Genomic DNA, 24,991 nt, shown 5'->3' on the forward strand with positions numbered 1-24,991 from the left:
CTTCCCTTTCAGTTGGCATTTATTCAATGTCCAGTTGTGAGCATATACAATCCTAGCTGCCGTAACTATATATATTAATAATAATAATAATAATAATAATAATAATATAATAGTAATAATAGTAGTAATTATAATAATAATAATAGTTGTAGTAGTAGTAGTAATTTATTAGATTTGTATGCCGTCCCTCTGCGATGTTTCATCCTTATCAAAAGTATCTGGTAAATTACCCAGAGGTATATTTCCGGTTTAAGTTCAATAGTCTTTCTTAAAATCTTCTCAAGATTGACTTCTAAATGTAGTTCATAAAATCGTCTGCCACAATGTTCTACCTGTCAATGAATACTTCAGTTTCAACCACAACAACACACAAACACACAATATATTCAAACTCAATGTAAACGGCTCAAACACTAAATCAGTGCCTAGAATGCACTACTTGACTGTGTGGTTTCTTCCCCAACGCCAAAAACTTTAACCTTAGTCTGTATATAGTCAACCTCAGCCCTTTTCTTAGAGGTGTGTAAGGGGGTGCATAAGCGAACCATCGTGCCTACCCTCCCTGTCCTACTGTCCAAATGTTTGTAACTGTTACCACGTACATGTTTTGACAAATAAATAAAATAAAAATACTTCCTTTAAAAAATAAATTTAGGGAAAAATGTTTTTCCATCCCCCCTTCACTTTTTTTTGTATGTTGGTCTTGTAGACATGTATATTTTGCATTTTGTATGTTGGTTTGTTTTAAATAAACAATAAATAAAAATCATTTTAAAAAAAAGTAAGATAAATTCAGGGCTTAGAACATACTAAATTTGGTAAGCTAAGAAGCATCACATTTCACTAGGCTAAAGTGACCAGAGGAGCGGGTCAGTCACACTTTATGATAATTTGTCCCTTTGAAAATGTCCTGCTGTTTTTCCTCCCAACCAGCCCTGTTGAGAAGAGGCTTGCGGGAGGGGATTCTGGGCTTTCCGCTGATGCCTCGCCCTCCTCGTCCCTAACCCAGCTTGGCAGGAGGTCTCTGCGGGGAGGAAGAAAGAGCGAGAGGGCCCACTGAGGTAAAGGGGCGCCGCGGCGGGGATGGTGAGGCGCGCACTTGCTGAGGGGAGACGGTGTCATTGGCAAAGCTTCTGTTGCCTCGGTGCTTCTGGAGGCAGCGGCCAGCCCAAGGACGCAGTCTGTCCGGGCACCTCAGGATCCGCCGAAGGGGAAGCACAGTGTTGCTTTCTCTCACCTCGGAGCTGGCGGAGCCTCCCAGAGTGCGCTTGGGGGCATCCTGAGGCGGGGTCCTCCCCCCCCCCGTTTGCCCCCTGCCCTAGGAGCCCCCGTTTTACTGAAGGAGCAGGTGGGGGGGAGCCGGGAGCGTCTGGGAGGAAGGAGCCTTCCGCTTAGGGCCTGGTCCGAAGGGGGAAAAGTGTGTGTGTGAGGGGGAGGCCGGACCAGGCTTCCATTGCGTCTCTTCCAAGAGCCGGAGGGGGCTGGGTTCATGGTGGGGGGAAGGCCCTTATGGAGAATGACGAGGGAGGGGAGAAGAGTGAGGAAGAAAGAGTGAAAAGGAGGGAAGGAGGGAGAGAGAAAAAAAGAGCGAGGGGATGGAAATAGAGAAATGGAGGAAGGAAGAGAGAGAGAGAGAGAAAGATAAATAGAAAGGAATGGAGAAAGAGAGGGGGGAGGTAGGAGGGAGAGAGTGAAAGAGAGATGAAGGAAGAGAGAGAAGGAGGGAGGGAGAGAGAAAGGGAGGGAGGAAGAGAGAGAGAATAAAAGAAAGGAAATTTTCTGGTCACTTGCAAAGGTCAGTTGCTAGAAGTGCAAAACGATTTGATAGAATTTATACAGTGAGAACATCTTGCAAACGCCTTAGATAGAGACGGGGCAAGAGTGTTCTTCCTGCTGTCAGGAGATGGCAGTCAGAAATGCAGCATCTCTGCCAAAAAGATGAAGAGTTAAAAGCATCGAGTACTGAATTGCTAGAAAAGATCCGAGGAGAGAAAAAACCCAGAGCTTCCTCTTCCGGAAGACTCATGGGAGAAAGAGGACCTGTAGAGCGGCTTTTGTGCTCTACCGAGGATCGAAGCAGCAGCTGGAAGGTGAGTTGGGGGCAGGTGGGAGGAAAGTCCGAGAGCAAGTCTGGCTGTTTGTTTTTACAGCCTGGAAGCAGAGAAGCAACTCGGATGAAGCATGTCAGCTGCTGCTGCTGCAGGTTCCCTCCTGCTGAAATTTAAGCCTTGCGGGTTTTCTATTCCGACGCCCTGCAGGAGACCCAATACCATTTCAGACAATCGATTAATTGTTCTCAGCATCAAGAAAAATTCTCCTTAGTTCTGGGCTACTTCTCTCCCGGATTAGTTTCCACCCATTGTTTCTTGTCTTGCCTTCTGGTGCATTGCAAAATAAGTTGACCCCGTTCTTGGCCCTTCAACTATTGGAATACTGCTATCATGTCACCCTTAATCCTTCCTTTTACTAGACTAGACTAGACATACTCAATTCCTGCAACATTTCTTTATATGTTTTAGCCTCAAGCCCCCTACTGCTCTTCTCTGCACTCTTTATAGAGTCTCAACACCTTTTTAAAAAATGTGGCAATCAAAACTAGTTGCAATAATCCAAGTGTGATCTTACCAAAGCATTATAAATTGATACTAACACTTCACATGATCTTCATTCTAGCCCTGTGTTAAGGCAGCTTAGGATTGCATTAGCTTTTGTGGCCACTGCATCACACTGTTGGCTTTTTTTTAGTTGATTGTTCACAATGGTAGGACTTCAAGATCCATGTCACAGTTACTGCTATTGAGTCAGGTTCTACCTATTCTGTACATTGCCATTTGCTTTTTTTGTGACTAAGTGTACAACCTCTTTTCTTTTCTCTACTGAATTTCACTTTGTTGGAAACGGCCCAGTGTTCAAATCTATCAAGATTCTTCTGTATCTTGAGTTTGTCTTTTGGGGTGTTGGTTATTCCTGCCAGTTTAGTGTTGTCTCCAAATTGTCCTCTGGGAGTTGGGTGGAATATAATTCCAAATGAGCTGAGTTCCCATTCTAGTCATTTACTGAGATTGTTTATGAAAATATTGAAGAATACTGAGAATAACATAGAGTCTCCATATAGATGTAGTTCCATTGACTAATGGTTGAATATGGTTTGTCAGCCAGTTACAAATCCATTGGATGGTGATCATATCCATACCACATTTTCTTCATTTACCAAGTCGTATTTATCAAATGCCTTTCTGAAATGCCAGTATACTTTGTCCATAGCATTTTGCTAGTCTACTTAATTTAGACACTTTCTAAGAAGGAAATAAGTTTTGTTTGACATGATCTTTTTTCAACAAATCCATGTTGGCTTCTGGTTCTAAGTTTGCTTGGTTCTAGATGTTTGCAGATCTGTTGCTTGGTTATCTTATTCAGGATCTTAATAATAACACAGAGTTGGAAGGGACCTTGGAGGTCTTCTAGTCCAACCCCCCTGCTTAAGCAGGGAACCCTACACTACTTCAGACAGATGATTATCCAACATCTGCTTAAAAACTTCCAATGTTGGGGCATTCACAACTTCTGGAGGCAAGCTGTTCCACTATTCAACCATTCTGACTGTCAGGAAATTTCTCCTTAGTTCTAAGTTACTTCTCTCTTTGTTTATTTTCCTCCCATTGCTTCTTGTTCTTCCCTCAGGTGCTTTGGAGAATAGGTTGACTCCTTCTTTGTGGCAACTCCTGAGATACTGGAACACTGTTATCATGTCTCCCCTGGTCCTTCTTTTCATTTAACTACCCATGCCCAGTCCCTGCAACTGTTCTTCATATGTTTTAGACTTCAGTCCCCTAATAATAATAATAATAATAATTTATTAGATTTGTATGCCGCCCCTCTCCGAAGACTCGGGGCAGCTCACAACAAGCGATAAAACAATATTGTACAGGCACAAATCTAATATTAAGAAAAAACTAAAAACCCTATCAATTTAAAAAACCAAACAACACATACATACCAAACATAAATTATAATAAGCCTGGGGGAAAAGTGTCTCAAATCCCCCATGCCTGGCGGTATAGATGGGTCTTAAGTAGTTTACGGAAGACAAGGAGGGTGGGAGCAGTTCTAATCTCTGGGGGGAGTTGATTCCAGAGGGCCGGGGCCGCCACAGAGAAGGCTTTTCCCCTGGGGCCCGCCAGACGACATTATTTAGTCGACGGGACCCGGAGAAGGCCGACTCTGTGGGACCTTATTGGCCGCTGGGATTGGTGCGGTAGTAGGCGGTTCCGGAGGTATTCTGGTCCAATGCCATGTAGGGCTTTAAAGGTCATGACCAACACTTTGAATTGTGACCAGAAACTGATCAGCAGCCAATGCAGGCCACGGAGTGTTGTAGAAACGTGGGCGAATCTGGGAAGCCCCACGATGGCTCTCGCGGCTGCGTTCTGCATGATCTGAAGTTTCCGAACACTTTTCAAAGGTAGCCCCATGTAGAGAGCGTCGCAGTAATCGAACCTCGAGGTGATAAGGGCGTGAGTGACTGTGAGTAATGACTCCCTGTCCAAATAGGGCCGCAACTGGTGCACCAGGCGAACCTGGGCAAACGCCCTCCTAATCATCGTTGTTGCTCTTCTGTGTACTTTTTCTAGAGTCTCAGAATCCTTTTTGCATCTTGGTGACCAAACTTAATGCAGTATTCAGGATTGGTTGCAGTGTGGCCTTATTAAGGCCTTATAAAATGATATTAAGACTTCACGTGATCTTGATTGTATCTTTCTGTTTATGCAGCCTAGAACTGTGTTGGCTTTTTTGACAGCTGCTGTACATTGCTGGCACATATTTAATTGGTTGTCTACTAGGACTCCAGGATCCCTCTCAGAGTTACTACTGTTGAGCAATATACCACGTATACTGTACCTGTGCAAAAAAAAATTTCTTGCCTAAATGTAGAACCTTACATTTTTCAACATTGAATTTCATTTTATTAGATAGCGCACATCTCTGAGGACTCGGGGCGGGTCACAACATGTACAGAAAACAAGAATCAATAATAGCAATCCAATTAATACATCATAAAACAGTCTTTAAAATTCTAATTAAAAAAGAAGAATCATCAATATCATTCATTCAACAATCAAACTAAGGCATTCATTGGTCAGGGGGGAAGATCTAAGGAACCCCAGGCCTGGCGGCAGAGATGAGTTCTTCTGGAAGGTGAGGAGGATGGGGGCAGTGCGAATCTCCAGAGCGAGCTGATTCCAGAGTGCCAGGGCCCCCACAGAGAAGGCTCTTCCCCTAGGTCCCGCCAGCCAACATTGTTTTGTCGACGGGATCCTAAGGAGATCAACTCTATGGAACCTCAACGGTGGATGGGATTCGTGCAGCAAAAGGCGGTCTCGGAGATAGTCTAGTCCTATGCCATGCAGGGTTTTATAGGTCATAACTAACACTTTGAATTGTGTCCGGAAACAGATTGGTAGCCAGTGCAGTCCGTGGAGTGATAGTGAGATGTGGGCCTTTCTTGGAAAGCCCAGACAGCTCGCACGGCTGCATTTTGGGCAAGTTGAAATTTGCAAACACTCTTCAAAGGTAGCCCCATTTTGCACCCATCTTCTGCAGTGTTGGCTATTCCTGCCAGTTTGGTGTCATAGAAACATAGAAGATTGACAGCAGAAAAAGACCTCATGATCCATCTAGTCTGCCCTTATACTGTACTATTTATCTATGGAGAGGGGAGCATACAAATCTAATAAATAAATAAATAAATAAATATTTCCTGTATTTTATTTTAGGATGGATATATGTTTATCCCAGGCATGTTTAAATTCAGTTACTGTGGATTTACCAACCACGTCTTCTGGAAGTTTGTTCCAAGGATCTACTACTCTTTCAGTAAAATAATATTTTCTCATGTTGCTTTTGATCTTTCCCCCAACTAACCTCAGATTGTGTCCCCTTGTTATTGTGTTCACTTTCGTATTAAAAACACTTCCCTCCTGGACCTTATTTAACCTGTTAACATATTTAAATGTTTCTATCATGTCCCCCCTTTTCCTTCTGTCTTCCAGACTATGCAGATTGAGTTCATTAAGTCTTTCCTGATAAGTTTTATGCTTAAGACCTTCCACCATTCTTGTAGCTCATCTTTGGACCCGTTCAATTTTGTCAATGTCTTTTTGTAGATGAGTTCTCCAGAACTGAACACAGTATTCCAAATGTGGTCTCACCAGCGCTCTATATAGTGGAATCACAATCTCCCCCTTCCTGCTTGTTATACCTCTAGTTATGCAGCCAAGCATTCTACTTGCTTTTCCTACTGCCTGACCGCACTGTTCACCCATTTTGAGACTGTCAGATATCACTACCCCTAAATCCTTCTCTTCTGAAGTTTTTGCTAAGACAGAACTGCCAATACAATACTCAGATTGAGGATTCCTTTTCCCCAAGTGCATTATTTTAGATTTGGAAACATTAAACTGCAGTTTCCATTGGTTTGACCATTTATCTAGTAAAGCTAAATCATTTGCCATATTACAGACGCCTCCAGGAATATCAACCCTATTGCACACTTTAGAGTCATCGGCAAATAGGCAAACCTTCCCTACCAAACCTTCCCCTATGTCGCTCACAAACATATTAAAAAGAATAGGACCCAGAACAGACCCTTGTGGCACACCGCTTGTAACCTGTCACTGCTCAGAATACTCGCCATTGACAACAACTCTCTGATGTCTACGCTTCAGCCAGCTGCAAATCTACTGAACTATCCTGGGATTAAGTCCAATCTTCACTAATCAGCTCTTTATGTGAAACCCTATAGCATCCTAGCCAAATGGCAGTCCAATTTCCTCTTTAAAATGTCCAGAGTATTGGAGTTCACAACGTCCACTGGTAGCTTGTTCCACTGGTTGATCGTTCTGACCGTCAGGAAGTTCTTCCTTATTTCCAGGTTGAATCTCTCCTTGGTCAGCTTCCAGCCGTTGTTCCTCGTCCGGCCCTCCGGTGCCCTGGAGAATAAAGTGAAACCCTCCTCTCTGTGGCAACCCCTCGTATACTTGTAGACTGCTCTCATGTCTGCTCTGGCCCTCCTTTTCTCTAGGCTATCCATGCCCAGTTCCTGCAGTCTCTCTTCGTAAGTCTTGGTTTCTAGACCCCTGATCATTTTGGTTGCTCTTTTCTGCACCTTCTCCAGAGTTTCAATGTCTTTTTTGAAGTGTGGTGACCACAACTGAACACAGTACTCCAGGTGTGGTCTGACCAGGGCGTAATAGAGTGGTATTAAGTCTTTCCTGGTCTTGGAGTGTATTCCCCTGTTGATGCAGCTTGGGATTGTATTGGCTTTTTTGGCTGCTGCAGCACATTGTTGGCTCATGTTTAGTTGATTATCCACCTTGGTTATGAGTCCTTCTTTCCATTTATTGTATTTGGCTTTTTTTTCTTTTACGTTGTCTATGAGGTCCTTGTTTAGCCATGCTGGTTTCATTTTAGTTTTTCTGCTTTTGTTTTTCATGGGGATAGAATTGTTTTGGGCCTCAATGATAGTGTTTTTTAGGGCTTCCCAGGCTTCCTGTGTGGATTTACTCTTTTGAAGTTCCTTCCAGGGTTTATTTTTCAGGTTCGCTCTGAGCTTTTTAAAGTCCGCTTTTCTGAAGTCTGGGACTGTAATGGAGTTGGGTGTTGGTTATGACCTATAAAGCCCTACATTGCATCAGACCAGAATACCTTCGGGACCGCCTTCTGCCGCACAAATCCCAGCGACCAATTAGATCCCACAGAGTTGGCCTTCTCCGGGTTCCTTCGACCAAACAATGCCATCTGGCGGGACCCAGGGGAAGAGCCTTCTCTGTGATCAACTCCCCCCAGAGATTAGGTCTGCCCCCACCATCCTTGCCCTTTGCAAACTTCTAAAAACCCACCTATGTCGCCAGGCTTGGGGAAACTGACATACCCCTAGCTGTTCCATTTCATGTTTGGTTTGTTTGGATTGTATCACTGTTTTATAATGGGCTTTTTATTATTGTTTTTCATATTAGATTTGTAATTCTGTATTATTTGTTGTGAGTCGCTCCGAGTCTTCGGAGAGGGGTGGCATACAAGTCTAACAAATTGTTATTATTAATTATTATTATTATTTTTCACATCATCTCTAACAACTTTATAAACAAAGTTCTACTTTTCTTTGTATCTTGCAGACAAAGAGGATGGCAATAAGAGCACTCTGGACAATTGTAAATAAGAAGCAACATTGAAAAGGGAAGAAGATCAAGCGAAAAGTCAAAATATTTCCATTTCTTTCAGAAAACCATACAATTCTCCTCCTGCTCCTCCAGCAGCTGTTAGACAAGAGAGAAAATCAAGAAAGATTTCAAGCTCAAATAAGCATTATGAAGAACTGAAGGTTACATGAAAAGCCAAAGGAGATTATTTTTCAATCAGCAAAAAAGGGAAATATCTGGAAGTCAGTGGGGAGGAAAAGGCCAATAGTAAAGTCACATAGAGCAGACAGGAATGCAGCCCTCTCCCTGTGAGGAATAAAACGGCTTGAATGAAAGCACCACTAAACAAGGCATTGTCCATATTTCTGGTGGCCTCAGCTGTGGAAAAGTGACATAAATTTGCCTATTGTCCAAAAAGAAGAGATTTCAAATCAGAGCTGTTTATGAAACGAGGAGCTAGACAGGAGAAAAGCCATACACACTATCTCAATGTAGCAAAAACTGCCTTGTGATTCATGGAAGCAACCACACAAGAGAAGCCACAAGAGTGCTCCCAATGTGCTAAGTCCTTTAGTGAGCGTGGGAACATGTTGGTACACCAGAAGACACACATGAGGGAGAAAACATATGACAGTGCAAATTGTGTAAATGTTTCATTAGAAATTCTTAGGTCAGGTCTGTGAGAAAGGTTTCAAAGAGAAAATTCCTGTCTGGTGAAGCAAGGAAGAGTCGCAAAGAAGAGAAAACATTTGAATGTGCTGTAAAATATTCTGCCACAATTTCAGTCATGAAACATCAGAGTATTCACAAAGGAGAGAAATTCTGTCAATGTTCTGACTGTGGGAAATATTTCAGTCAGAGTTTCAAACTGGTGAGACACCAGAGGACTCACAGAGGAGAGAAACCCTTTGAATGTCCTAAATGTGGGAAACGTTTTAGTTATAATTCCAGGCTGGTGACACACCAGAGGACTCACACAGGAGAGAAACCCTTTGAATGTCCTGACTGTGGGAAAAGTTTTAGTGATAGTTCCAGCCTGCTGAAACACAAGAGGACTCACACAGGAGAGAAACCCTTTGAATGTCCTGTCTGTGGGAAAAGTTTTAGTCAGAGTTCCAGCGTGCTGAAACACAAGAGGACTCACACAGGAGAGAAACCCTTTGAATGTCCTGACTGTGGGAAAAGTTTTAGTCATAATTCATACTTGCTTGAACACCAGAGGACTCACACAGGAGAGAAGCCCTTTGAATGTCCTGTCTGTGGGAAAGGTTTTAGTCGTAGTTCCAGCCTGGTTGTACACCAGAGGACTCACACAGGAGAGAAACCCTTTGAATGTCCTGATTGTGGGAATTGTTATGGTCAGAATTCCGACCTGGTGAGACACCAGAGGACTCACACAGGAGAGAAACCGTTTGAATGTCCTGACTGTGGGAAAAGTTTTAGTGATAATTCCAACCTGGTGCAACACAAAAGGTCTCACACAGGAGAAAAACCCTTTGAATGTCCTGACTGTGGGAAAAGTTTTAGTCATAATTCCATCCTGGTGCAACACAAGAGGACTCACACAGGAGAGAAACCCTTCGAATGTCCTGACTGTGGGAAATGTTTTAGTCACAATTCCAGCCTGGTGATACACCAGAGGACTCACACAGGAGAGAAACCCTTCGAATGTCCTGACTGTGGGAAATGTTTTAGTCACAATTCCAGCCTGGTGAAACACAAGTGGACTCACACAGGAGAGAAACCCTTTGAATGTCCTTACTGTGAGAAAGGTTTTAGTGACCATTCCAGCCTGGTCAATCACAAGAGGACTCACACAGGAGAGAAACCCTTTGAATGTCTTGAATGTGGGAAAAGCTTTAGTCAGAGTGCCAACCTGGTAAAACACCAGAAGACTCACACAGGAGAAAAACCCTTTGAATGTCCTGACTGTGGGAAAAGTTTTAGTCATAATTCCAGCCTGGTGATACACCAGAGGACTCACACAGGAGAGAAACCCTTCGAATGTCCTGACTGTGGGAAATGTTTTAGTCACAATTCCAGCCTGGTGATACACCAGAGGACTCACACAGGAGAAAAACCCTTTGAATGTCCTGACTGTGGGAAAGGTTTTAGTGATAATTCCAGCCTGGTGAAACACAAGAGGACTCACACAGGAGAGAAACTCTTTGAATGTCCTGACTGTGGGAAAAGTTTTAGTGAGAATTCCAGCCTGGTGAAACACAAGAGGACTCACACAGGAGAGAAACCCTTTGAATGTCCTGACTGTGGGAAAGGTTTTAGTGATAATTCCAGCCTGGTGAAACACAAGAGGACACACAGGAGAGAAACCCTTTCAATGTCCTGACTGTGAGAAAAGTTTTAGTCGTAATTCCAGCCTGGTGAAACACCAGAGGACTCACACAGGAGAGAAACACTTTGAATGTCCTATCTGTGGGAAATGTTTTAGTCAGAATTCCAACCTGGTGCAACACCAGAGGACTCACACAAGAGAGAAACACTTTGAATGTCCTGACTGTGAGAAAGGTTTTAGTCAGAATTCTGACCTGGTGAAACACAAGAGGACTCACACAGGAGAGAAACACTTTGAATGTCCTGACTGTGGGAAAAGTTTTAGTCGTAATTCCAGCCTGGTGAAACACCAGAGGACTCACACAAGAGAGAAACACTTTGAATGTCCTGACTGTGAGAAAAGTTTTAGTCAGAATTCCAGCCTGGTGAAACACCAGAGGACTCACACAGGAGATAAACCCTTTGAATGTCCTGACTGTGGGAAAAGTTTTAGACAGAATTCCAACCTGGTGCAACACCAGAGGACTCACACAGGAGAGAAACCCTTTGAATGTCCTGACTGTGGGAAACGTTTTAGTAAGAATTTCAACCTGGTGCAACACCAGAGGACTCATACAGGAGAGAAACCCTTTGAATGTCCTGACTGTGGGAAAAGTTTTAGTCAGAATTCTGACCTGGTGAAACACCAGAGGACTCACACAGGAGAGAAACCGTTTGAATGTCCTGTCTGTGGGAAATGTTTTAGTCAGAATTCCAACCTGGTGGAACACCAGAGGACTCACACAGGAGAGAAACCCTTTGAATGTCCTGACTGTGAGAAAGGTTTTAGTCATAATTCCAGCCTGGTGCGACACCAGAGGACTCACATAGGAGAGAAACCCTTTCAATGTCCTGACTGTGGGAAATGTTTTTGTCGTAATTCCAGCCTGGTGCGACACCAGAGGACTCACACAGGAGAGAAACCCTTTGAATGTCCTGACTGTGAGAAAGGTTTTAGTCATAATTCCAGCCTGGTGCGACACCAGAGGACTCACACAGGAGAGAAACCCTTTCAATGTCCTGACTGTGGGAAATGTTTTTGTCGTAATTCCAGCCTGGTGCGACACCAGAGGACTCACACAGGAGAATAACCCTTTCAATGTCCTGACTGTGGGAAACGTTTTAGTCGTAATTCCAGCCTGGTGCAACACCAGAGGACTCATACGGGAGAGAAACCGTTTGAATGTCCTGTCTTTGGGGAAAAAAATTTAGTGGTATTTCCAGTCTAGTGAAACTCAAGTGGACTCACACAGGAGAGAAACCTTTTGAATGTCCTGACTGTGGGAAACGTTTTAGTCGTAATTCCAGCCTGGTGCGACACCAGAGGACTCACACAGGAGAGAAACCCTTTGAATGTCCTGTCTTTGGGAAAAGATTTAGTGGTATTTCCAGTCTAGTGAAACACAAGAGGACTCACACAGGAGTGAAACCCTTTGAATGTCCCGACTGTGGGAAAAGTTTTAGTCGTAATTCCAGCCTTTTGAATCACAAGAGGACTCACACAGGAGAGAAACCCTTTGAATGTCCTGTCTGCGGGAAAAGTTTTAGTCAGAATTTCAGACACCAGAGGACTCACACAGATGAGAAACCCTTTTAATGTAGGAAAAGTTTTAGTCGTAAGTTCAGCCTGGTGCGAAACCTTTTGAATGAACTGATTGTGCGAAAAGTTCTAACCTGGTGCAAAACCAGAGGACGCATACAGGAAGAAAACCCTTTCAATGTCCTGATTGTGGGAAAGGTTTCAGTCATGATTCCCATCTTGTGATACACCAGAGAACTCACACAGGAGAGAAACTCTTTGAATGTCCTGATTCCTAGATTGTTGCATCCCTCTCATCCTTGACACAAACTGTTTCAACTCCTACCCTCAAAACGTTGCTACAGAGCACTGGACACCAAGACAACTAGACATAAGAATAGTTTTTCCCCAAACACCATCACTCTGCTAAACAAATAATTCCCCCAACACTGTCAAACTATTTACTAAGTCTGCACTTTCCTCCCACTAATGACTTTATGACTGTAACTTTTTGCTTGTATCCTTAAGATTTATATTAATATTGATTATTCCTTCATTTCTTATTTGACCCCTAAAATCATTAAGTGTTTTATCTCCTGATTTTTGACAAATGTATCTTTTATGTACACTGAGAGCATATCCACCAAGACAAATTCCCACTTGGGCAATAAATAATTCTATGAATATTCTTATGGTTGGAAAGGTTTTAGTCATAATTCTAGCCTGATGAAACACCAAAGGACTCACACAGGACAGAAACACTTTGAATGTTCTGATTGTGGGAAAGGTTTCAGTCTTATTTCCCATCTTGTGATATACCACTGATGTTAAAAAAAATATGAACAGAAATACAATATAAAATACCAACAACATCAAATTGCATCACAATAAATCAATTTTGAGATTATGGTGTACAAATCCAATGCTACCTCCTTTATTTTTGACATCTGGACAAAAATAGCTTACATTATACTAATAAGCTATTAACTAACTTTTTAAGCTGTTCCTAATTTTGATCACCTCTAATTGACTTGGCTGTAATATTTCAAATTTCTCTATACAGTGGAACCCCGACATACGAGCAGCTCTACTTACGAGCTACTCGAGATACGAGCTGGGAGAGTAGAGAAATTTTTGTTCGACTCACGAGCTTCCATTCGGGATACGAGCCGAGAAGAGCCGGCCTGGCTTGCTTTGCTTCCGAGCTGATGCAGAGCCGAATAAAGCGTCACGCCCCTCTGACGCTTTCGGCGGCTTCCGAAGCGATGCTGGGCTCTTTTGCCGCCAAAAGCTTCAGGGGGGCGTGACGCTTTATTCGGCTCTGCATCAGCTCGGAAGCAAAGCAAGCCAGGCCGGCTCTTCTCAGTATCCAGCTCTTGGTGAGTCCTTGGCTTCTGCTGGGGGTGCAGAAGCGGGCGGGGGGGGGGGGGGCGGCAAAAAAAACGCCCGGACAAGCACTTGCTGCGAGGCGGGCGGGGGGGGGCAAAAAAAAACGCCCGGACAAGCACTTGCTGCGAGAGGCGGGCGGGGGGGGGCGGCAAAAAAACGCCCGGACAAGCACTTGCTGCGAGGCGGGCGGGGGGGAGGGGGCAAAAAAAACGCCCGGACAAGCACTTGCTGCGAGGCGGGCGGGGGGGGGGGGCGGCAAAAAAAAACGCCCGGACAAGCACTTGCTGCGAGGCGGGCGGGGGGGGGCGGCAAAAAAACGCCCGGACAAGCACTTGCTGCGAGGCGGGCGGGGGGGGGGGCGGTAAAAAAAACGCCCGGACAAGCACTTGCTGCAAGGCGGGCGGGGGGGGGGGTGGCAAAAAAAAACGCCCGGACAAGCACTTGCTGCGAGGCGGGCGGGGGGGGTGGTGGCAAAAAAAAACGCCCGGACAAGCACTTGCTGCGAGAGGCGGGCGGGGGGGGGCGGCAAAAAAAAACGCCCGGACAAGCACTTGCTGCGAGGCGGGCGGGGGGGGGCGGCAAAAAAAAACGCCCGGACAAGCACTTGCTGCGAGGCGGGCGGGGGGGGGGGCAAAAAAAACGCCCGGACAAGCACTTGCTGCGAGAGGCGGGCGGGGGGGGCGGCAAAAAAACCGGGGCACTTTCGCTGCGAGTGGCGGGAAAAAATAAGCAAGAAAAAATAAGTGGCTTTTCCGCTGCCTCCTAAAGCGGGGAAGTTCGCCAGGAGGCAGCAGAAAAGCCGCGCGTGTCTTTTAAAACATCGGAGCCGGCATGGGGAGGCTCTCAATCAACCCCCGAGTCCGGGTTCGGGGCTCGGGGGCTGATTAAAAGCCTCCCCATGCCGGCTCCGATGTTTTAAAACACGCGCGGCTTTTCCGCTGCCTCCTAAAGCGGGGAAGTTCGCCAGGAGGCAGCAGAAAAGCCGCGCGTGTCTTTTAAAACATCGGAGCCGGCATGGGGAGGCTCTCAATCAACCCCCGAGTCCGGGTTCGGGGCTCGGGGGCTGATTAAAAGCCTCCCCATGCCGGCTCCGATGTTTTAAAACACACGCGCGGCTTTTCCGCTGCCTCCTAAAGCGGGGAAGTTCGCCAGGAGGCAGCAGAAAAGCCGCGCGTGTGTTTTAAAACATCGGAGCCGGCATGGGGAGGCTCTCAATCAACCCCCGAGTCCGGGTTCGAGGCTCGGGGGCTGATTAAAAGCCTCCCCATGCCGGCTCCGATGTTTTAAAACACACGCGCGGCTTTTCCGCTGCCTCCTAAAGCGGGGAAGTTCGCCAGGAGGCAGCAGAAAAGCCGCGCGTGTCTTTTAAAACATCGGAGCCGGCATGGGGAGGCTCTCAACCCCCGAGTCCGGGTTCGGGGCTCGGAGGCTGATTAAAAGCCTCCCCATGCCGGCTCCGATGTTTTAAAACACACGCGCGGCTTTTCTGCTGCCTCCTGGCGAACTTCCCCGCTTCAGCCGACGTCTTTTCCCCTCAGCCCTCGGGCTTGCACGCATTAATCGCTTTTACATTGTTTCCTATGGGAAACAATGTTTCGACATACGAGCTGTTCGACGTGCGAGCCTCCTTCCGGAACCAATTAAACTCGTAAGTCGGGGTTCCACTGTATCAATTTTCATGTACATTTATTAACCTTTTTAATAGTAAATGCCCTTTAAAATAAAAGAATCTATGAATAACACCCTCCCCCCAAAAAACCTTCCAATAATGAATTCAAGGGGGAAAAGCCAAATAGTATACAGTGATCCCTCGATTTTCGCGGGGGTTGCGTTCCCAGATTGCCCGCGAAAGTCAAATTTCCGCGAAGTAGAGATGCGGAAATAAAAACACAATTTTTTGCTATGGACAGCCAAAAACTATGCCCGCGCACCCTTTTCCAAGGCCGCGCAAGGAGCCGGGATTGAAGTTGGCGGGGAGCGACGAAAGTGCGGAGGCCGGCAAAGATTGTTTTGAATGTCGGCTGCCCCCGCCCTCCCAGCGCCTCCGGCCCCCCTCGCTGCTACCCCCCGCCTGATCCGCCCCTCTCACCGGCTTTCTTGGTGCACGAGTCCTCCTGCAGCAGCGCTGGCGGCTACAACTTCTCGTCCTCATTTGGCCGCTGGCCGCTCTGAGCGCTTTGAGAATGCCCGCCCCGCCCCTATCGCAGTCCCTTAGCTGAGAGCGCTTTCGTCCCAGCTGTTAGCGAGGGGGCTGCAGGAAAGGTGGGGCAGGTGTTCTCACAGAGAGAGAGCAAGAGATAGAGCGAGATAAAAAGGAGAGGGAGAGAGAGTAAGAAAGAGAGAGAGAGAGCAAGAGGTGGGGAGAGTGGAAGGTAGAGAGAGACAAAGAAATGATAGAAAAAAGGGGAGAAAAAAAGAAATGAGAAAATGATTGAAGCTGAGAATGACAGGAAAGAAAGAGAGAGAGAAGTGACTCTTGGTGATGACGTATGACGTCATCGGGTGCGAAAAAACGTGGTATAGAAAAAAACCCGCGGATTATTTTTTAATTAATATTTTTTGAAAAACCGTGGTATAGCCGTTTCGCAAAGTTTGAACCCACGAAAATCGAGGGACAGCTGTATTGTCAAATTAACCAAATTAACAAATCTAATTAATAATAATTCCTTTAAATAGGAACTATAAAGAGAAAAAATAAATATTTAAAGTTAAAATGTTAGAATAAAGGAAAAGGGGAGGTGTAAAAAGAAAGTGCAGTAAGAAAGAAAAGAAAAAAATAAATAAAAAGGATCTTTCTTCTTCTTACCAACCTCCCATGTAAATCCAAGTAACACTATCGTAGCTTGCAGAACTTTATGGTTTGCAAATGAACCAATAAAATCCTCCAACCCACTCTAGACCATATTCCTTTAAATCCAGTGACCTAATAAACTCATCATAACCTCAATTATCTATACCAGCGGTCCCCAAACTGCGGGCCGGGGGCCGCATGCGTCCGGCTGAGGCCATTTATTTGGCCCGCGGGTGAGTCTGTCAGCCTGGAGAAACCCCCATGGGCTTTGAGCCCTGCCCGGCTTCTCCGGCTGTGTCCAGGGACCACGCCAATGTCCCCTGTAAGGTGTGCTGCCACGCACACAAAGACAACCCCCTGTGCAGTCTTTTCTAAGGCCGCACTGGGGAGCTGGGCATTGGAGTTGGGGTGGGGAGGGACAAGGAAAGTGCAGGGAACTCTTGCACCAGGGAAGGTTCGCACGTGCCTATGCGCACGAGCTCTCCATTCCACTGCCAGCCTGCCATACACCTGGGGGTGGGTGGGGAGGCTGAGCACTCCAACGCGAACTTCAAAGAGGCCCTTACATGCAAAAGTAAGAATATAGTAGAGGCCTTTACAGGAGCAGCTCTGGCACAGCTGGTTAAGACACCGACTAGAGGGGAGAATATTCTAGATTTAGTTTTTACAAATGGGAATTGGGTTTCAGAGGTCAAGGTGGGAGAAAATTTAGTTTGCAGTGACCATCTATGTTTCCGTTTTAATGTAAAAACTGATTGTGAGCAATCCTATACTGCAACCAAACTATTGCATTTCAAAAAAACAAATTTTAATGCAATGGGGGAATATTTAAATAATGAATTAAAGGGCAGGGATAAAATGGCAGGAGCGAGCACCCAGTGGACTGTATTAAAAAAAGCCATCGTAAAAGCCACTAGACTGTATGTAAGGAAAATAACTAAAGGTAAAAGGAAGAAGAAACCGCTATGCTTTAGCAATGATGTAAGGGCTATAGTCAATGAAAAAAATTCTGCCTATAGGACTGAGGATTGGAGAATGGCCAGTGTTGTGCCTATCCACAAGAAGGGCAGTAGAGAAGAAGCTGGTAACTACAGGCCAGTTAGCTTGACATCAGTTATAGTTAAAATGATGGAGACTCTACTCAAAAAGAGGATATATCAGCACCTAAAAACAATAACTTATTGGACCCAAATCAGCATGGCTTTACTGAAGGCAAATCATGTCAGACTAATATTCATTGATTTCTTTGACTGTCACAAAGGTGGTGGATGGTGGTGCCATGGATATTGCCTATCTGGACTTTAGCAAAGCCTTTGAAAAGGTTCCACATAAAGAGCTGATAGATAAGTTAGTGAAGATTGGACAATCGCTGGATAGTTCAGTGGATTTGCAGCTGGCTGAAGCATAGACATTAGAGGGTTGTTGTTAATGGCAAGTATTCTGAGCAGAGACTGGTTACAAGCGGTGTGCCACAAGGGTCTGTTCTGGGTCCTATTCTTTTTAATATGTATGTGAGTGACATAGGGGAAGGTTTGGTAGGGAAGGTTTGCCTATTTGTTGATGACTAAAGTGTGCAATAGGCTTCATATTCCTGGAGGCCTCTGTAATATGGCAAATGATTTAGCTTTACTAGATAAATAGTCAAAGCAATTGAAACTGCAGTTTCATGCTTCCAAATGTAAAATAATGCACTTGGGGAAAAGGAATCCTCCTGAGTATTGTATTGGCAGTTCTGTGTTAGCAAAAACTTCAGAAGGGAGTAGTTATGTATGTATGTATGTATGTATGTATGTATGACATATTTTTGCTGAATATTTAAAATTAAGGGAGACTAGGATAGCGCTATTTCGGCCTTGTTCTGGCCTCATCAGCTAGCCATACCCTTACTGGGATTTGATCCTGGGGCCTCTGTCTTGTAAGGCAGAGAATTAACCTCTAGGCCACTAGATGTGATCCCTTCAGCTTTGTACCAGGGAGGGGCTATATGTATATAGCCCCTCCCTGGTATATTGAAGGAATGTCACAGCTCCTTTTTGCCTCTAGACCCAACCCAGGGCCATTTCAAGAGAGTTAATTTATTCATAACCCACAAATGTGGTGTCACCAGTACTCTATACACAATCTCCCTCTTCCTGCTTGTTATACCTCTAGCTATACAGCCAAGCATTCTACTTGCTTTCCCTACCACCTGATCGCACTGTTCTCCCATTTTCAGACTGTTAGAAATCACTACCCCTAAATCCTTTTCTGAAGTTTTTGCTAACACAGAACTGTCAATACAATACTCAGATTGAGGATTCCTTTTCCCCAAGTGCATTATTTTACATTTGGGAACATTAAACTGCAGTTTCCTTTGCTTTGACCACTTATCTAATAAAGCTATATCATTTGCCATATTACAGATGCCTCCAGGAATATCAACCCTATTGAACACTTTAGAGTCATTGGCATATGAGCAAACCTTCCCTACCAAATTTTCCCCTTTATTTCCTTAAAAAAAATTAATTCAGGGAAAAATGTCCCCCCCCCTTTTTTGTATGTTGGTCTTGTAAATATGTAAATATATAAATAAATAAAATAAAAATCTTTCCTTCAAAAATAAATTTAAGGAAAAATGTTTCCCCATTCCCCCTCCTTTTTTAATATGTTAGTCTTGTAGATATTTTGTCCTCGGAGAGGGGGGCATACAAATCTAAATAATAATAATAATAATAATAGTAATAATAATAATAATAATAATAACAAAATTAACAACAACAACAATAACAATAATCACAATAATCACAATCCCCGGGGACAGCAGAATTGAGGAGAAGCAGCTAGAAAAATTAGTGAAATACGAAGATCTAAAAATCGAGCTGCAACGACTCTGGCATAAGCCAGTGAAAGTGGTCACAGTGGTACTTGGCATGCTGGGCACAGTGCCAAAGGATCTCAGCGGACATTTGAAAACCATCGGAATTGACAAAATCTCCATCTGTCAGTTGCAAAAGGCTGCTTTACTAGGATCGGCAAACATAATTCACCGCTACATCACGCAGTCTTAGGTGCTTGGGAAGTGCCCGACTGGTGATGAAATACGAAATCCAGCATAGTGATCTCGTTTGCTGAGTTGTATTGACATAATAATAATAATCCTAGGTGTTTGGGAAGCGCCCGACTGGTAATAAAATATGAAATCCAGCATAGTGATCTCATTTGCTGAGTTGTATTGACATAATAATAATAATAATCCTAGGTGTTTGGGAAGCGCCCGACTGGTAATAAAATATGAAATCCAGCATAGTGATCTCATTTGCTGAGTTGTATTGACATAATAATAATAATCCTAGGTGTTTGGGAAGCGCCCGACTGGTAATAAAATATGAAATCCAGCATAGTGATCTCGTTTGCTGAGTTGTATTGACATAATAATAATAATCCTAGGTGTTTGGGAAGCGCCCGACTGGTAATAAAATATGAAATCCAGCATAGTGATCTCCTTTGCTGAGTTGTATTGAAATAATAATAATAATAATAATAATAATAATAATAATAATAATAATAATAATAATAAATCTAAACTTGGTAAGCTAAGTAGCATCATATTTCACTAGGCTCACTTGAAGAAGTCAGTTGCTAGAAGTTAAAAACTTTTTGATATTTTATAGAATTTGTACAGTGAAAACATCTTGCAAACTTAGAGACGGGACAAGATAACTTTTCTATCATGAGATGGCAGTCAGAAAGGTAGAATCTCTGCCAGAAACGTGAGGAGTTAAAACCATCGAGTACTAAATTGCTAGAAAAGATCGGAGGGAAGAAACGCAGCAGTTCCTTTTCCGGAAGACTGATGGCGGGAAGGTAGCCTGCAGAGCGGCTTTTGTGGTCTTCCGAGGATCGAAGCAGCAGCTGGTAGGTGAGTTGAGGGCAGGTGGCAGGAGAGTCCGGGAGCAAGTTGGGCAGTTTGGTTTCCTCCACGGTCTGGAAGCAGAGAAGCAACCGGGCTGAAACCTGTCAGCTGCTGCAGGTTCCTCTCCTGCCCAAATATAAGCCCACTGATGCTGCACGCTGTTAAACTCATGGATGCAATTTTCTGCTAGTGGGAACAATGAAAATGCCTCTTTCAAGTTAAGGTTGATTTTTTGAGAATGGCTTCCCTGCAGAGGTTGCGGGTGCAAACTTAGATCAGCTGATGTGCAAGGGAAGAAACCATGTTAAGCTTGTTATATATTATTTGTTAACCAAACTAATTTATGAGTAGAAATAATAGATTTAAAGATATATTTGCTCCCAACCAGTATATTATGTTCATAGAAGGCTTCATTTTAACAGAAGGCTACAATTGTTTGCATATTTCTTTGGCTATAAATGCCAACTAGCAGTGGAATCTACTAAATATCTTGCTAAATATTGGTCTAGTCACTAAAGTATCATACATTTGCTGATTCCTCCAGTTCAAAGTTTGGAAATGTAAATTAGCATATTACTTAATGTTCAATTTTATAAGAGCTCTGTTTTAAGAGAACTGTCTGAGAGAGCTTATCTACAATTTTGGTCAGGAAACTATCTTTACTGCCCAAAAGCAATATCAGTAAGTCTTACTAAGCCCAACATTTATTACAAAAGCGAGTACAGTTTGTGACAGTCTCCATCATTTTCCAACCATAGTTGATGGGGGGGGGGAGGTTCCTACTGTTTTGAGCCTGGAAGTGAAATCTGTGGCATCTCACTATGATACTACGCGGTATTCCAACTATAAGGTCACACTTGGAATACTATGTTTAGTTTTGATCTCCACAATGCAAAAAGGATGTTGAGACTTTAGAGGAAAAAGTGCAGAGAAGAGCAACAAAGATGATCAGGGGACTATAAGCTAAAACATATGAAGAATGGTTGCAGGAACTGAGCACGGCTATTTTAATTGAAAGAAAGACCAGGGGAGACATGATAGCAGTGTTCCAATATCTCAGGGGTTGCCACAAAGAAGAAGGAGTCAACCTATTCTCCAAAGCACCTGAAAGCAGGGCAAGAAGCAATGGGTGGAAACTAAACAAGGAGAGAAGCATCTTAGAACTAAGGAGAACATTCCGCTGACTTGCATCTTAAGGAGGTACAGTAACTTCACATTTGAAGTATGTGGAAAAATTCAGAATATTAGTTTCCCAATTCATGTAAACATAATGATCTCATAATGATCTCCTGTTTCAGGAACTGGTAAACAATGGAAGTACACAGGAGCTTACACAGGGAAATAATGTTGAACAAGTTATCCCTTAGTGTAGTACATAACCAATTAAGTATGGTGATAGGAATAAAAAAGATAATTCATAAGAATAAAAGGCAAACATGTTCGACAAGGAGGGTTGCTCTCAAGGCCAAATTCAAAGTGAAAAGGAAACATAATAAAGTATATCTCCAGCATGACCACATTGTACATATTTTCAACAAGAGCTTTAATAAGTAAGTTTTACTTTGCAAGATGTAGAACATATATTAAATATGAAATAAATACTCCATATTAACACTGTCTATTCCTTATTAAAGCACAGGCAATTTGGCATTTCATGACAATAACAGTTATTGTTTCTATTGTATCATAACTCCCATTAAAGACCAAAATAATGAGCCATTCTTTAGCCAAAAGGGGAAATAAGTGGAGCAGGGGGGGAAAGCAAATTAAGTAAGATTGTATTGAATTGCTAGAAAAGATCAGAGAGAAGAAACACAGAACTTCCTTTTCTGGAAGACTGATGGGGGGAGGTAGCCTGAAGACCGACTTTTGTGCTCTTCCGAGGATCGAAGCAGCAGCTAGAAGGTGAGTTAGAAACATAGAAACATAGAAGACTGACGGCAGAAAAAGACCACATGGTCCATCTAGTCTGCTCTTATACTATTTCCTGTATTTTATCTTACAATGGATATATGTTTATCCCAGGCATGTTTAAATTCAGTTACTGTGGAGAAAGTAGAAAAGTTGAGGGCAGGTAGGAGGGGAGTTTGTGACAGAGTTGGAAGGGACCTTGCGGGTCTTCTATTCCGACGCCCTGCACAAGCAGGTGACTCAATACCATTTCAGACAATTAGTAAGTTGTTCTTAGTTGTCAGGAAAATTCTCCTTAATTAATTGTAGGCTGCTTCTCTCCTGGATTAGATTCCATCCACTGCTCCTTGTCTTGCCTTCTGCTGCACTGCAAAATAGGTTGATCCCATTCTTGGCCCTTCAACTATTGGAACATTGATATCATGTCACCCTTAATCCTTCTTTCAATAGACTAGACATACTCAATTCCTGCAACCCTTCTTTATATGTTTTAGCCTCAAGCCCCCTATTGCTCTTCTCTGCCTTCTTTATACCTTTTTAAAAAATATGGTAACACCTTCAACACCTTTTTTAAAAATATGGTAATCAAAACTAGTTGCAGTAATCCAAGTATGATCTTACCAAAGCATTATAAATTGATACTAAAACTTCACATGGTCTTCATTCTAGCCCTGTGTTAAGGCAGTCTAGTATTTCATCAGTTTTTGTGGCTACTGCATCACACTGTTGGCTTTTTTTAGTTGATTGTTCACTATGGTAGGACTTCAAGATCCATCTCACAGTTACTGTTTTACCACTGTTGTTAGCCGCCCCGAGTCTACGGAGAAGGGTGACATACAAATCCAATAAATAAATAAATAAATACTTCACTGCTTACTTCCCTCCATATAGATGTACAGTGGTACTTCTACTTACGAACTTAATTTGTTCCGTTACCCGGTTTGTAAGTAGAAAGATTTGTAAGTAGATGCAATTTTTCCCATAAAAATCAATGTAAATGATTTCGAATAATGCGAATAATGCGTGCAAACCCATCCCAAAACTCACCCCTTTTGCCTTATTACTGCCTGCATTCTCATCTTTTTTCGGGGGAGGGGGCTGGGGGGGCGTAAAGACTGTGGAGGCTGCCCGGAGAGAACCTCATGGGTGGATTTAAATGTGCAGGAAGCTGCCTGGTGGCTTGTCAGCCGGCAAGGCTTCCACCCTCCTTGAAAGTTTTCCATGACAGTAGCAGGCAAAGGGGAATCTGGAGGAGTCCCTTCAAGGCGCCCAAAGCAGCGGGTTTTAATTCCTCCTACCTTCCATCCCCGCGGACCCTTCCCGATGCCTCCCTGCCAACCGCCAAGGAAGAAGTTTTCGGAGAGGGGCAGCATACAAATCTAATAAATAATAATAATAAATAAATAAAAAGAAGAAGAGAGCGGAAAAGTTGTGAGGGATGGTAGAAGGACCCGCGTGAGGAACTAGAAGGACACCCGTGGAGCAGGGTGAAGAGAGCCAGGCAGAGGAGGAGGGTGCAAGGCAGGGTTTATCCCCAGCCTTGATCCCGAAGGCCAAACCGTGAAGTGAGCATCGGAGTCGCTGCGGTCTTTTGGGGAGCGCTCCATCAGAGACTTCTCCATGTTTTCACTACTAAAGGCTTTGGTGCACAAAAGCCAAGGACGGTTGCTCCCTTTTAGGGAGAGGGACTTGGACTGAACGACTCTCCATTGGAGTTTTTGCCGGTCCATGGTGAGAATCCGGCACTACGGCAAGAAATGTGTTGCCCCCGCTGTGCTCTGGCTTCCATGTTTTTTAAATTATCAATGAGTCATCTGGTAGGGTGGGTTGTTTCCAGGTTCCAGCTACCACCATTCCGGCTGCCGTTAATATGTGTATCGTTAGGTAATAATTATCTTGGCCCAATTTTTTATCTATGATTCCTAGAAGAAATGCTTTCGATTTCTTATTTATTTTGACTTTAATTATGTCCCTTATCCATTTTTGTATTTTGGTCCAAAATTTCTTGATCGATGGACAAGTCCACCACATAAGATAATAGGTTCCCATATTTTCTTTACGACTCCAACAATGTGGCTTTAATCTAGAATACATTTGGGCTAATCTTGCGGGAGGGAGATGCCATCATCTATAACACGTTTTGTATAAGCTCTCCCTATAAGCAGTCAATTTCATCAATTTATAATTTTTAGGCTAAGTTATGTCCAAAATTTTTGTTCCAATTGTGAATATTAGTTAGAAAATTAGAAAGGAGATTCGTACGACCCCCACCCTCCTTGCCTTCCGTAACAGTCTGAAGACGCACTTATACCGCCAGGCCTGGGGCCATCAGAACTCAATGAATGTGTTGAGAGAATGTAACATGAATAGAATGATTGTTTTTTATAGGGGTTTTTTTTGGGGGGTGTTCAATTTTAATTAAATCAAGAGGCATAAACGATAATGACTATTTTTGGAAGTTAAGTTATAGCATTTAATTAGGAAGAAAGTGGACAATTACAGGTGGTAGACCCAGGCAACAAAAATAGGAGGAAGGAGGCAGCATTAGAGCAAAAGTAGATGTACCCGGAATAATATATTAAAAATATAAATATATATAAAGGGAAAGATATGTTTAAGAAATAGCTCTGATGTTGACATGATTGAAACATTTATATATGTTAAAGGGTTAAATAAAGTCCAGGAGGGAAGTGTTTTTAATAGGAAAGTGAACACAAGAACAAGGGGACACAATCTGAAGTTAGTTGGGGGAAAGATCAAAAGTAACGTGAGAATATATTATTTTACGGAAAGAGTAGTAGATCCTTGGAACAAACTTCCAGCAGACGTCGTAGATAAATCCACAGGAACTGAATTTAAACATGCCTGGGATAAACATATATCCATTGTAAGATAAAATACAGAAAATAGTATAAGGGCAGACCAGATGGACCATGAGGTCTTTTTCTGCCGTCAGTCTT

At 43.5% G+C, this 24,991-nt stretch overlaps 2 pseudogenes; both read left to right on the forward strand.

The window, feature by feature from the left end:
• LOC139155754 (zinc finger protein 850-like) overlaps positions 1–12,732 on the forward strand; it is a 33,293-nt pseudogene extending 20,561 nt beyond the window's left edge.
• Positions 12,733–20,052: 7,320 nt separating this feature from the next.
• LOC139155755 (zinc finger protein 850-like) overlaps positions 20,053–24,991 on the forward strand; it is a 45,700-nt pseudogene continuing 40,761 nt past the window's right edge.

Source organism: Erythrolamprus reginae, unplaced genomic scaffold, assembly GCF_031021105.1.
Source record: "Erythrolamprus reginae isolate rEryReg1 unplaced genomic scaffold, rEryReg1.hap1 H_51, whole genome shotgun sequence".
In the NCBI taxonomy this organism is placed as follows: Eukaryota; Metazoa; Chordata; class Lepidosauria; order Squamata; family Dipsadidae; genus Erythrolamprus; species Erythrolamprus reginae.